At 43.6% G+C, this 14,642-nt stretch overlaps 1 protein-coding gene across 1 annotated transcript in view; it reads right to left on the bottom strand.

Annotated features, from left to right (window-relative positions):
• Positions 1 to 4,178, bottom strand: part of LOC124042984 (probable G-protein coupled receptor 156) — a 57,553-nt gene extending 53,375 nt beyond the window's left edge. Inside the window, exon 1 of the mRNA XM_046361149.1 lies at positions 3,643 to 4,178. The gene's annotated coding sequence lies outside the window, so the exon portion shown is untranslated. The remainder of the gene's footprint in view (positions 1 to 3,642) is intronic.
• Positions 4,179 to 14,642: the final 10,464 nt, after the last annotated feature.

Genomic DNA, 14,642 nt, shown 5'->3' with positions numbered 1-14,642 from the left:
TTAGTTCCTTGCATAAGCCATTACATGCAAAATTGTTGAACTATTTGTCATAAACTGTCAAGCATAGTTTTACACATTTCTATTAGACCTTTTGTACAAAAACGTGAATTGAGGAATCAGGTGAAATTGACCCTCACTCATGAAGGAATGTAAAGTGTTAGTTCAACCAACAATCAACAAGTTGTCTAAATTGGTCAAAGGTGCATCTCATGAAGAATCAATTGGCAAGCATATATAGACAGACCACAACACAGAGTTGCAATTTTCCAATAATGGATGGACCAGGAAACGAACAGGGTCAACAGCCAAGAGGAGGAAGAAGAGGAGCAAGGATGTGTGGTGGAAAGCAAAACAGAGGAAGAGGCAGAAGAGGACATAGCTGCATATCTGATGACATAAGGGCCACTATTGTAGACCATGTTGTCAATCATGGCCTTACAGTGGCTGAGGCGGGTCGAAGGGTGCCGACAAATATTGGGAGATCAACCGTGTCCTCAATAGTTCAAACGTTTCGAAGAGAGAACAGGTATGTCCACCAGTGCACTGTTACTGTATATAAGCAGTATACTGTATACTTCTTACATTGCTTCATCTTACAGTAGTCCACTTGTATTTCACAGCATACAGAAATACACTCTATACAGATACATACTGCACCTTACATGCACCCACCTGTATATTTTACAGTAAAATGTGTGTTCGCAAAGTTTTTGTCTATGTGAAAGTGTGCGATGCAACACTGCATTTTTCCCCACATAGGACTGCAAGATTACCTCAAACCAGTGGCAGAGGACGCCTTTTCACACCTCAACAGGAGGAGGCTATTTGCACCATGGTCCGAGTAAACAATGCCATGAGACTCAGGGAAATACAAAGGACCATTATAGAAGACAACGATGTCTATGAAAACATCCATACGGTTAGCATCTCAACCATCGACAGGGTGCTGCATAGAAACCAGATGAGTATGAAACAGCTGTACCGTGTACCATTCCAAAGGAATGAGGACAGAGTTAAGGAGCTACGGTACCAGTATGTACAGGTAAAACATATATCTATGTAACTACTTTACAGCAACATTTTATAGTGATACATAGTACAGTAAGCATAAACTGCACACATTTCTATTGCTGTGGAAGGAACATGCAATATATGTACATTTTATGTCACTCTTCCTTACCAAAACAAATTCAACTGTGTGTTCTGGGATATAGCGTATAATGGAGTTGGAATCAAGTGAACCCTCTCACAACTTTGTATACGTGGATGAGGCTGGCTTCAACCTGACCAAATGCAGAAGGCGGGGTCGGAATATCATCGGTCACAGAGCTACTGTGGATTTGCCAGGCCAACGGGGAGGAAATATCACCATGTGTGCTGCTATTTCGGAGCATGGTGTCCTAACCCATATCCCCCTTATAGGGCCATACAACACCCAGCATCTACTCAACTTTTTAGAGACTCTCATCCCTGATGATGAGAGGGGTCTGTTTAGAGAGGATTTGCCAATGTATGTGGTCATTTGTGATAATGTGAGTTTCCATTGATCAAACATCATAAGGCAATGGTTTGTGACCCACCCGAGGATGCTCATAGAATTCCTCCCACCTTATTCACCATTCCTTAACCCAATTGAGGAGTTCTTTTCAGCATGGAGGTGGAAGGTGTACGATCGTCAGCCACACACACAGATGACCCTGCTGGCTGCAATGGATGCAGCATGTAGACGCCTGCAGAGGATGGATAAGGCATTCCAAAAGATTCTTTCCACGTTGCATTGGAAGGGAAAATATCCGGTGTGATGTGGATGAGAATATGTGGGCTGACAGAAAGGAACGTCTGGATGTGTAGAGACAGCACAACAGTGCTGAGGGCAAAGTTGTGCCTTAGGGGTGGTTTCCTGTGTTTCTTTCTAATTGAGTTGTTTTTCCTTTGTGCCCCTTGGGTTGTCCAGTCTCTTTCAATCAATAACCCACATACAGTAATATGTAAATAGTTAATACTGTTGAAATTGATATATGCCATAGAAGTGCAGCCTTGTGCATTTCCAATACAGTAGCTGTCATCCAAACTGTAGCCTAAGTTTACATCAGGTAATACTGTCAAAGTACACAGTTACATTGACAACATGCCTAAACATTTTGACGACCTTGTTCGTGAACAATGACTCAATGACTTATCATTCTGATGACACTGACATGATCATTGGCATGAATATTTACTTTTGAGAGATGTACTAAGGATTTTTAGTGGCTGACTAGCTTTAGAAACATATCTATTGTATATTGCAGTTTGTACAAATTGTTCTGAGAAATGCACTTATTATTTTGCACATGTTAGTGATGATGTGAAAAATGCACCAAAGCAACTGAGAAACTGTAATACCCTCAATAGCTTTCCTGACTTCATTATGATCTTTCAAAAACAATTGTGAACATTTTATCTCTTTATCTTGTATCTGATTACCCATAAAACAATCCTTATTTATATGAAGTGCCATAACTTGTGTAAACAATACAAATAAGAAAGGAGAAATTGGGCATCCTTCTTTAATTCCGCATCTAATGCGAAGTTCCATGGGATAATTTAACAGAGCTGTTACTATTATTGTAAAATGTCTTAATTACACTTTGAAAATATTGACCAAAACCCCAAAAATGGAAGAGTCTCAAAAAGAAAATACTGTTCAACTGTATCAAAAGCCTTGTAAAAGTCTACAAATAAAATAAAGCTATCTTCCATTGTAGTCTATGAAGTCCTGTACTAGTCGAATATTATTACATATATGTCTCCCCTTCATAAAACCAGACTGGGTATCGTCAATGATTTGGCCAAGACCTTTTTAAGTCTTTCTGCAAAGATGGATGCAAGTAGCTTTCCATCATTGTTCATGAATGTGATTGGTCTCCAATTTTCTATCATAGGATCTTTGTTTGGTTTGGGTATTACAGAAATGATCCTTGTGTCATAAAAACAGACAGGACCCCTAAATCAATCGCCTCCTTAAAAACATTCAATACAAATTCAACAATATCCTCCTGAAAATATTTATAGAATTCACTAACAAGGCCATCATTCCCTGGATATTTGTTCTATTTTAATTTGCTGATACATTTTTAAAATTGAATTAATATAAATGAATGAATCTATTAGGACAGGCATTACTGGAATTTCACAGTATTATTCCAACCGAATAGAGTGGAAATATATAAGTCGCTCTGGATAAGAGCGTCTGCTAAATGACTTAAATGTAAATGTAATATATAAGACACAGATATTTCACGTTTTTACTGCACTGGGCCTTTAATTTTAAACGTACAGGGTTCAAATCCTAATTTTCAATCTCAAAAGTCTAGCACCAACTCAATGAATGGCATACTTTCCTGCACTGGTTTATCATATAGGTCTTCATGAAAATATCATGTAAAATCACATTCCATTTCAAAAGCTATGCTTCTAACGCACATCTTCAAACTTTATTTGATTAAAAAATAGATACATCGGGTGGGTATTTTTGCAATAGCACAATCACACATATTAGCAACTCGTTTCGGTGTTATGGTCTATGATTCCGTCTCTCGATAATAAAGGATTTATTAACAGAGAGAAGACGAAACAGAAAGATAGCGTATGCAGACGAACCTGACGGAGTAGCTAACTTCCCGGTAATAATGTCCGAATGGTGCGTAGAGTGTCCCGGCGCCTCGCCGCTGTCCTCGCTCCATCGCTGGCGTCTCACCAAGTAAAACAAACTGTCCAGTGAAGTTTAGCTCCAACTCCACTGCGACCCATTGTGAAACACTCCCAAGAATCCAATTCGAAGACTTCTTTGATAATCCTTTTTATGACAAATGAGAACTCTCCTAAATCCTATCCCAAAATTTGCCCTGGTGTCAGTGAGAAAAAGTACATTCAGAATTGCAACAAGTTTTCATGAGCAGGAGGGAGTGAGATATTGAGGAAGGGAGTGTGTGTGTGTGTGTCGCTGTAATTAACGTTAGTGGGTAGCGCGGAAGCTGTAGCCAACTCGCGGGCACATATTGTTTGCAAATAGAGAACATGGGAGCACAGGGGGTATTTGACAATGCAGTTTCACCAAACACACTACAGTTTGTTTCTTTTTGACTGAGTTCCCCAGCCGAGAAACCCACGGAAATAGAAATTGCCTGTGTCGCCTCCCAGTGGGCAACAAGTGGTTACATCAGCGTTGTTTCCGCGTCATTTAAACAACACATATATATCTGATGACATGGTGACACGTTGAATTCACGTCAGTTGACATCTCAACCAAATGTTACTCAAAACTAACCGTTGAAGTGAAGTATTAACATGATCAAACCCCCACAACCCCCCAGAGTCCCCCACAACACAGCGTTCACGTCCAGACAGTGCTGCGGCGCCTAGGACGATGCGTCTTGGGGAGGGATATCCTCTGGGCCCGGAAGGACGGGACAGTGATTGATTTGGAAGAGCAGGAGGAGGCGAGTTTGATAAGGACTCACTCACCCTGTTACGTTACAAAGGACCGAAGACAGCTTTTTAACAAAGTTATTTTTTTTAGATGTTTTCGTGTCTTAAAAATGTTTTACTTTTGTTAAATCATTTGTACACATTTTAAATGGCTTTTACAGATTTGATGTATTTACAAAGAAAAGTACTTTTATTTACGGTTGTTTCTATTGGTTTAAACATGTACTTTTTAAAACAAATGTAAATGTAAAATTCGTATGCTGTGTTTTATGCTTTTATGACGTTTTTATGTGTATAAAATGATGTACACAAATATATATGAGCTGTTTTAAAGAAATGTAATTAATACAACTTTTCCAAAAGAAAAAAAATGTAACATGATCATAGGGAGTGGTTATGAATGGTTATGTAAGAAAAGTAATGGTTAGGCCCATGGCTGTGTTGCTTATAGGCTACAGTTTGCTTTCATGTCTCAAATTACATTACTTCTGTACCATCTGAATGGGAGTTCCATGCTAAAAATCGCACCACGTACACGCTATGTCCAAATGGTTGATACCAGGCTGGCAAATAATACATGTATTCACCATTGTTTCACTTTGATGGGCAGCAGGTGACACTGAACAGTCACATGGGACTGAGTGGTGTGTGGGACAGGCTTGGGCATCCCCTTACTGTACCAATACATATTATTGGAATACCCCACAATACAGTGGAAAGAAACACAGATGTCTTTAAAACAATATCACTCCATTACTATGGAGAGGGCAGATGGCGATTAGGTTTGTAGGCCTACTGCAAAGGGATGAACAATTTACAAATTAAAGTATAATATATATATATAAAGAGAGAGAACAAGTTCAAGAAAAAAAACATCTCCTTCCAACTCGCTCTGCAGCCGAACCCCATGTAAATAATTCAGCGCTTGTTACATCAGCCAACCTAGACATAAAGGTGTTATTAGAACATCACAGGGATTTACGGTGTGAGCCTGCATGCGTGGGTCATTCCTGACAAGGGACTGTCACATGCAGACTACTCACAGCTATGTTTTGGGGAGAGAGAGAGTTGAAAGAGAAACACAAAGCAAGAGAGAGACACAAGATAAGGGCAACCGGTGAAGAACAAACACCATTGTAAATACAACCCATATGTAACGGTTTTCTTCCTCTTCTGATGAGGAATAGGATGGATCGTACCAATGCGCAGCGTGGTAAGTGTTCATGTTATATTTATTAGAACAGAAACACTAAACAAAATAACAAAGAGAGTAAATGAAAACTAAACAGCCCTGTAAAGGTGCAGCAACTCAAAACAGAAAACAACTACCCACAAATCAAAGTGGGAAAACAGGCTGCCTAAGTATGGTTCTCAATCAGAGACAATCATAAACAGCTTCCTCTGATTGGGAACCATACCAGGCCAAACACAGAAATACAAAAACATAGAACAACACATAGAATGCCCACCCCAACTCGTGCCCTGACCAAACTGAAATAGAGACATAAAAAATGAACTAAGGTCAGGACGTGACACCATATTTATGTTTATTTCTTTTCCCTTTTGTACTTTAACTATTTCTACATCTTTACAACACTGCATATAGACATAATATGATGGCGCCGGAGGGGGGGGGGGGCTGCCGTCTTATCGGCTCTCAACCAACCATGCTATTTTGTTTGTTTGTTCGCATTGTTCATAACTTGGTTTGTACATAATGATGCTGCTACAGTCTCTTATGACTGAACAGAGCTTCTGGACATCATAACTGCGATTGCTCACCTCAAACTGGACAAGGAGTTCTTCTTCAATGAGTTGGACGGGAGGGATATACAACTACAGACACCCAACCAGGCCCAGATCTCTGTGATTTGCTGGAGAAGGAAACTGAGATTGAGTGGGAAAAGTTCTGGGTGCCTTGTGAGGTCAGGCGACGAGTGGCTAATCTGTCCTTGCCTTCAGTCCTGCTAGCTAATGTTCAATCGCTGGAAAATAAATGGGACGAGCTGAAAGCACGTATATCTTACCAACGGGACCTTAAAAACTGTAATATCTTATGTGGCTGAACAACTACATTAAGAACATTAAGATACCGCACCAACAGACCCACAGATGATGCAATCTCTATTGCACTCCACACTGCCTTTTCACACCTGGACAAAAGGAACACCGATGTGAGAATGCTATTCAATGACTACAGCTCAGCGTTCAACATCATAGTGCCCTCATAGCTCATCACTAAGCTAAGGACCATGGGACTAAACACCTCCCTCTGCAACTGGATCCTGGACTTCTTGACAGGCCGCCCCGACGTGGTAAGGGTAGGTAACAACACACCCGCCACGCTGATCCTCAACACGGGAGCCCCTCAGGGGTGCGTGCTCAGCTCCCTCCTGTACTCCCTGTTCACTCATAACTGCACTGCCAGGCACGACTCCAATACCATCATTAAGTATGCTGATGACACAACAGTGATCACCAGCCTGATCACCGACAACGATGAGACAGCCTATAGGGAGGAGATCAGAGACCTGACCGTGTGGTGCAAGACAAAGGAGATGATTGTAGACCACAGGAAAAAGAGGACCGAGCACTTATCGACGAGGCTGTAGTGGAGCAGGATGAGAGCTTCAAGTTCCTTGGAATCCACATCTCCAACAAACTAACAACGTCCAAGCACACCATGACAGTCGTGACGAGGGCACGACAAACCTATTCTCACTCAGGAGACTGAAAAGATTTGGCATGGGTCCTCCAATCCTCAAAAGGTTCTACAGCTGCACCATCGAGAGCATCCTGACGGGTTGCATCACCGCCTGGTAAGGCAGTTGTTCGGCCTCCGACCTCAAAGCACTACAGAGGGTAGTGTGTACGGCCCAGTACATCACCGGGGCCAAGCTTACTGCCATCCAGGACCTCTATTCCAGGCGATGTCAGAGGAAGGCCCTACAAATTGTCAAAGACTCCAGCCACCCTAGTCATAGACAACAGTCTATGTTCTCTCTGCTACTGCATGGCAGGTGACACCGGACCGACAAGTCTAGGTCCAAAAGGCTCCTACATAGCCTCTTCCTCCAATCCATAAGACTCCTGAACAGCTAATCAAATGGCTACCCAGACTATTTGCATTGCCTACCCCCCCCCCATCCCCCAGAATGCTGCTGCTACTCTCTGTTGTTATCTATTTATAGTCACTTAAATAACTCTCCCTACATGCACATATTACCTCGATTACCTTGACACCGGTGCCCCCGCACATTGACTCTGTACCAGTACCCCCTGATTATAGCCTCCACATTGACTCTGTACCAGTACGCCCTGAATATAGCCCCGCTATTGTGATTTACTGCTGCTCTTTAATACCTTTTCAAGTTCATAACTGTGCACTTTCCAAAAACAATAGCATGGTATACTTTCATTGTAATAGCTACTGTACACTGGACAGTTAGATTAACAAGAATTTAGTCTTTCTGCCCATATCAGACATGTCTATGTCCTGGGATTTTTGTTTTGTTTCTTACAACCTCATGCTAATCACATTAGCCTACGTTAGCTCAACCGTCCCGTGGACGGGACACTGATCCTTTTTTAGGTATTTCCTTAAGGGCTTGTAAGCAAGCATTTCACTGTAAGGTCTACCTACACCTGTTGTATTCTGTGCATGTGACAAATAAAATTTGATTTGATAATATGACATTGGAAATGTCTTTATTATTTGGGAACTTTTGTGAGTGCAATGTTTACTGTTCATATTTAATTTTTTGTTTCACTTTAGTTTGTTATGTATTATGTAAACATTGCCAATTAAGCCCATTAAATTGAATTGAATTGAGAGAGACAACGTTTAAATGTAAGGTTTATCTTCAACCATATACAAAGCATGCCATCCAAGATGACCCATATCACACAAAAGTCTCTCTCTCCCTCTCTATCTCTCTCTGACACACACGGACACACATAGTTTCCCTCTATTGCCTTCCTCCCTCCCTGCAGTGCTAAGTGTGTGGTCATTGGCAGGAGAACTGGAAACATATTGGTAGCCTGGGCAGATCCCCAGCTATCTGAGGGACCATCAGGCCTATTTAAACTGATATGACCTGTGTGTGTGTGTGTGTGTGTGTGTTTGTGTGTGTGTGTGTGTGTGTGTGTGTGTGTGTGTGTGTGTGTGTGTGTGTGTGTGTGTGTGTGTGTGTGTGTGTGTGTGTGTGTGTGTGTGTGTGTGTGTGTGTGTGTGTGTGTGTGTGTGTGTGTGTGTGTGTGTGTGTGAGTGTGTGTGTGTGTGTGTGTGTGTGTGTGTGTGTGTGTGTGTGTGTGTGTGTGTGTGTGTGTGTGTGTGTGTGTGTGTGTGTGTGTGTGTGTGTGTGTGTGTGTGTGTGTGTGTGTGTGTGTGACATCTGGAACCGGTGACATCTGGTCAGATCAGAACATCCTGTGTTCCTGTTATCCTGTGTTCCTGTTATCCAGTGTTCCTGTTATCCTGTGTTCCTGTTATCCTGTGTTCCTGTTATCCTGTGTTCCTGTTATCCTGTGTTCCTGTTACCCTGTGTTCCTGTTATCCCGAGTTCCTGTTACCCTGTGTTCCTGTTATCCTGTGTTCCTGTTATCCTGTGTTCCTGTTATCCTGTGTTCCTGTTATCCAGTGTTCATGTTATCCTGTGTTCCTGTTATTCTGTGTTCCTGTTATCCATTGTTCCTGTTATCCAGTGTTCCTGTTATCCTGTGTTGCTCAAATAACACATCTGTTGTGTCTGTCCAGTAGGACAGTAGGTGGAGCTGTTCACTGACATCAATGACTCCTTACTGCCACCCCTGTTTTCAGGGAAATATCTTTACACTGTACATGCTGACCTGACCATCGGGCATATAACATGGGACTGCTGACTCTAGTGGACCATCTAATAGTGACACCTCTACTAATGGAGGGTCACGTGGTTGCTGCTTACCATGCACAAGCTGCAGACAAGCTGCAACATGATCTCATCAACTCTGCATGACTAATTCCTTCATCAAACTCTGCATTGCTGTGATGCATGGCCAAGTTATCCAACAAATTCCTGAGGGTGGACGATTCATCAACTCTGCATTACTCAAATCAAATCAAAGTTAATTTGTCACGTAGACCTTCCAGTGAAATACTTACTTACAGGATCTAACCAATAGTGCAAAAAAGGTATTAGGTGAACAATAGGTAAGTAAATAAATAAAACAACAGTAAAAAGACAGGCTATATACAGTAGCAAGGCTATAAAAGTAGCGGGGCTACATACAGACACCGGTTAGTCAGGATGATTGAGGTAGTATGTACATGAATGTATAGTTAAAGTGACTATGCATACATGATAAACAGAGAGTAGCAGCAGCTTAAAAAGAGGGGTTGGGGGCGTTGGGTGGGCAGTAATCTGTGATGCATGGCCAAGTTATCCAACAAATTCCTGAGGGTGGACCATTCATCAACTGGACACATAATGATGAAATTCAGACGTGCCGTAGGTGAATCCTAACACAAACAGACAAAAACCTCTGAGATCAATGTCTTGACCTCAACACTCAGATCAACTATCGCAACGTCAGTCCCCCCATTGAAGCTCACTAGTGATGAAGTCTTCTCTGTTTCAGTCATTGTTTAGAGATCACTATCGGATTCCCCCAAGATCAGGTTGATGGTGGGTTGTTCCATAAAAGCAGGTTGATTGCACCAATACTCGGGTTACCAGGAGTTTAAATATTTTATAGAGAAACAGCACCAGAGCAGTTTGGGACAGCTTGAGTTAAAGGAAAACTCCACCTAAAACTCCACTACATGGCCAAATGTATGTGGACACCTGCTTGTCGAACATGTCATTCTAAAATCATGGGCATTAATATGGAGTTGGTCCACTATTTGCTGCTATAACAGCCTCCACTCTTCTGGGAAGGTTTTCAACTAGATGTCGGAACATAGCTGCACGGACTTGCTTCCATTCAGCCACAAGAGCATTAGTGCGGTTGTGCACTGATGTTGGGCGATTAGGCTTGGCTCGCAGTCGGCGTTCCAATTCACCAAAGGTGTTCGATGGGGTTGAGGTCAGGGCTCTGTGCAGGCCAATCAAGTTCTTCCACAACGATCTCGACAGATCATTTCTATATGGGCCTCGCTTTGTGCACAGGGACATTGTCATGCTAAAACAGGAAAGGGCCTTCCCCAAACTGTTGCCACAAAGTTGGAAGCACAGAGTTATCTAGAATGTGATTGTATGCTGTAGCATTAAGATTTCCCTTCGGCCTCCTGAGTGGCACTGCATCACAATGCTAGCTGTGCGACAAGAAAACCTGGTTCAAGTCCAGGCTCTGTTGCAGCCGGCTGCAACCGGGAGAACCATGTGGCGGCACAATTGGCCTAGCGTCGTCTGGGTTAGAGGAGGGTTTGGTAGCAGGGATGTTCTTGTCCCATCGCGCTCTCGACCTTCGCCTCTCCCGAGTCTGTACGGGAGTTGCAGTGATGGGACAGGACTGTAACTAGCAATTGGATACCACGAAATTGGGGAGAAAAAGGGGTACAAAAATATAAATAAATGTCTCTCCACTGGAGCGAAGAGGCCTAGCACGAACTATGAAAAACAGCCCCAGACCATTATTCCTCCTCCAACACTATGCATTCGGGCAGGTAGGGTTCACCTGGCATCCGCCAAACCCAGATTCGGCTGTCATTCTGTGATCTTGTGTGGACTACCATTTCACGGCTGAGCCGTTGTTGCTCCTAGACGTTTCCACTTCACAATAACAGCACTTGCAGTTGACCGGGGCAGCTCTAGCAGGGCAGAAATTTTACAAACTGTCTTGTTGGAAAGGTGGCATTCTATGACGGTGCCATGTTGAGAGTCACTGAGCTCTTCAGTAAGGCCATTCTACTGCCAAAGTTTTATGGCTGTGTGCTCAATTTTATACACCTGTCAGCAACGGGTGTGGCTGAAATAGGCAAATCCACTAATTTGAAGGGGTGTCCACATACTTTTATATATATAGTGTATTTTTTGGTATTTGTTTCAATATATTTCCTTTACTTCAAAATACAGAAGTCTTTGCTGTATGATGCATTTTGGATCATATGATGCTTCGTTTTCCATCATATAATGCTAAATGCATCATACGGGGATGATTTCTGTATTTTGAAAACTTGATTTTCTTTTAAGGAGGAGCAGGTGGATGGGAGGAGTATGAGAGGGAGGGTTGATGGGTATGAGGGAGGGGAGGGTGGGTGGGGACGAGAGAATAATGTTATTGGAGAGCAGTGAGAGATTGAACTTGACTAAAAAGATCATGAGAAAATTAGAAACACTGTCCTTGGAGAAACTCCCTGTGCTTGGAGAAACTCCCCGTGCTTGGAGAAACTCCCCGTGCTTGGAGAAACTCCCCGTGCTTGGAGAAACTCCCTGTGCTTGGAGAAACTCCCCGTGCTTGGAGAAACTCCCCGTGCTTGGAGAAACTCCCTGTGCTTGGAGAAACTCCCCGTCCTTGGAGAAACTCCCTGTGCTTGGAGAAACTCCCCGTGCTTGGAGAAACTCCCTGTGCTTGGAGAAACTCCCCGTGCTTGGAGAAACTCCCCGTGCTTGGAGAAACTCCCCGTCCTTGGAGAAACTCCCTGTGCTTGGAGAAACTCCCTATGCTTGGAGAAACTCCCTGTGCTTGGAGAAACTCCCCGTGCTTGGAGAAACTCCCTGTGCTTGGAGAAACTCCCCGTGCTTGGAGAAACTCCCCGTGCTTGGAGAAACTCCCCGTGCTTGGAGAAACTCCCCGTCCTTGGAGAAACTCCCTGTGCTTGGAGAAACTCCCTATGCTTGGAGAAACTCCCTGTGCTTGGAGAAACTCCCTGTGCTTGGAGAAACTCCCTGTGCTTGGAGAAACTCCCCGTGCTTGGAGAAACTCCCTGTGCTTGGAGAAACTCCCTGTGCTTGGAGAAACTCCCTGTGCTTGGAGAAACTCCCTGTGCTTGGAGAAACTCCCTGTGCTTGGAGAAACTCCCTGTGCTTGGAGAAACTCCCTGTGCTTGGAGAAACTCCCTGTGCTTGGAGAAACTCCCTGTGCTTGGAGAAACTCCCTGTGCTTGGAGAAACTCCCTGTGCTTGGGCAGTCTCTGTATCTGTTCTAAAACACAACTTCTCATTACATTGAATGTAAACGAGAACTGAACTACTGTAGATGAATGGGCCAAAGACAAAATAAAGTGAGAAAAGATAGTGCTAAACCCTTTGTTTTTGTGATTTGTAATCCTGAGGCCCATTTCCTGCCATATCATAAACCCTTTCCTGTGCTGCATTGAATCCAGAGTGCGCCAGGTTTCCACTGAGTTCCACTCTCTATTCCTAATCCACCGCCTTTGATAGGCGGAAATGGATTGTTCTTCAGAATGTGGCATCACATACTTCCACCAACCCCCTCTCCACTCCAGCCCCGCCCTGACCTTCCCCAAACAGGGATCATGACCATTACCTGTGGCATGTCCAGATCTGCCTGATAATGTACGTTTCCTGTTTGCAACCCAGATCCCAAAATCCGGCTCTGGAACATTCTACTGCCAAAGTTTTATGGCTGTGTGCTCAATTTTATACACCTGTCAGCAACGGGTGTGGCTGAAATAGGCAAATCCACTAATTTGAAGGGGTGTCCACATACTTTTATATATATAGTGTATTTTTTGGTATTTGTTTCAATATATTTCCTTTACTTCAAAATACAGAAGTCTTTGCTGTATGATGCATTTTGGATCATATGATGCTTCGTTTTCCATCATATAATGCTAAATGCATCATACGGGGATGATTTCTGTATTTTGAAAACTTGATTTTCTTTTAAGGAGGGGTGGATGGGAGGAGTATGAGAGGGAGGGTTGATGGGTATGAGAGGGAGGGGAGGGTGGGTGGGGACGAGAGAATAATGTTATTGGAGAGCAGTGAGAGATTGAACTTGACTAAAAAGATCATGAGAAAATTAGAAACACTGTCCTTGGAGAAACTCCCTGTGCTTGGAGAAACTCCCCGTGCTTGGAGAAACTCCCTGTGCTTGGAGAAACTCCCCGTGCTTGGAGAAACTCCCTGTGCTTGGAGAAACTCCCCGTGCTTGGAGAAACTCCCTGTGCTTGGAGAAACTCCCCGTGCTTGGAGAAACTCCCCGTCCTTGGAGAAACTCCCCGTGCTTGGAGAAACTCCCCGTGCTTGGAGAAACTCCCCGTGCTTGGAGAAACTCCCTGTCCTTGGAGAAACTCCCTGTGCTTGGAGAAACTCCCTATGATTGGAGAAACTCCCTGTGCTTGGAGAAACTCCCTATGCTTGGAGAAACTCCCTGTGCTTGGAGAAACTCCCTGTGCTTGGAGAAACTCCCTGTCCTTGGAGAAACTCCCTGTGCTTGGAGAAACTCCCTGTGCTTGGAGAAACTCCCTGTGCTTGGAGAAACTCCCTGTGCTTGGAGAAACTCCCTGTGCTTGGAGAAACTCCCTGTGCTTGGAGAAACTCCCTGTGCTTGGAGAAACTCCCTATGCTTGGAGAAACTCCCTGTGCTTGGAGAAACTCCCTGTGCTTGGAGAAACTCCCTGTGCTTGGAGAAACTCCCTGTGCTTGGGCAGTCTCTGTATCTGTTCTAAAACACAACTTCTCATTACATTGAATGTAAACGAGAACTGAACTACTGTAGATGAATGGGCCAAAGACAAAATAAAGTGAGAAAAGATAGTGCTAAACCCTTTGTTTTTGTGATTTGTAATCCTGAGGCCCATTTCCTGCCATATCATAAACCCTTTCCTGTGCTGCATTGAATCCAGAGTGCGCCAGGTTTCCACTGAGTTCCACTCTCTATTCCTAATCCACCGCCTTTGATAGGCGGAAATGGATTGTTCTTCAGAATGTGGCATCACATACTTTCACCAACCCCCTCTCCACTCCAGCCCCGCCCTGACCTTCCCCAAACAGGGATCATGACCATTCCCTGTGGCATGTCCAGATCTGCCTGATAATGTACGCTTCCTGTTTGCAACCCAGATCCCCAAATCCGGCTCTGGAACACTGAAACCCTTCCATGCTTTGCCAGGTTCTTAGATGACCTGCACTCTGTTGTGTATATTATTCCTTGATGCTGTAACTGAATTGCCTCCACTAAAGGGGCAATTGAGGCCTCTCTCGCAGTGGGCTTCTGGCCACATGAAG

The sequence above is a fragment of the Oncorhynchus gorbuscha genome, linkage group LG09, assembly GCF_021184085.1.
Source record: "Oncorhynchus gorbuscha isolate QuinsamMale2020 ecotype Even-year linkage group LG09, OgorEven_v1.0, whole genome shotgun sequence".
Taxonomy (NCBI): Eukaryota; Metazoa; Chordata; class Actinopteri; order Salmoniformes; family Salmonidae; genus Oncorhynchus; species Oncorhynchus gorbuscha.
This window is presented reverse-complemented; position numbering and strand designations above follow the sequence as displayed.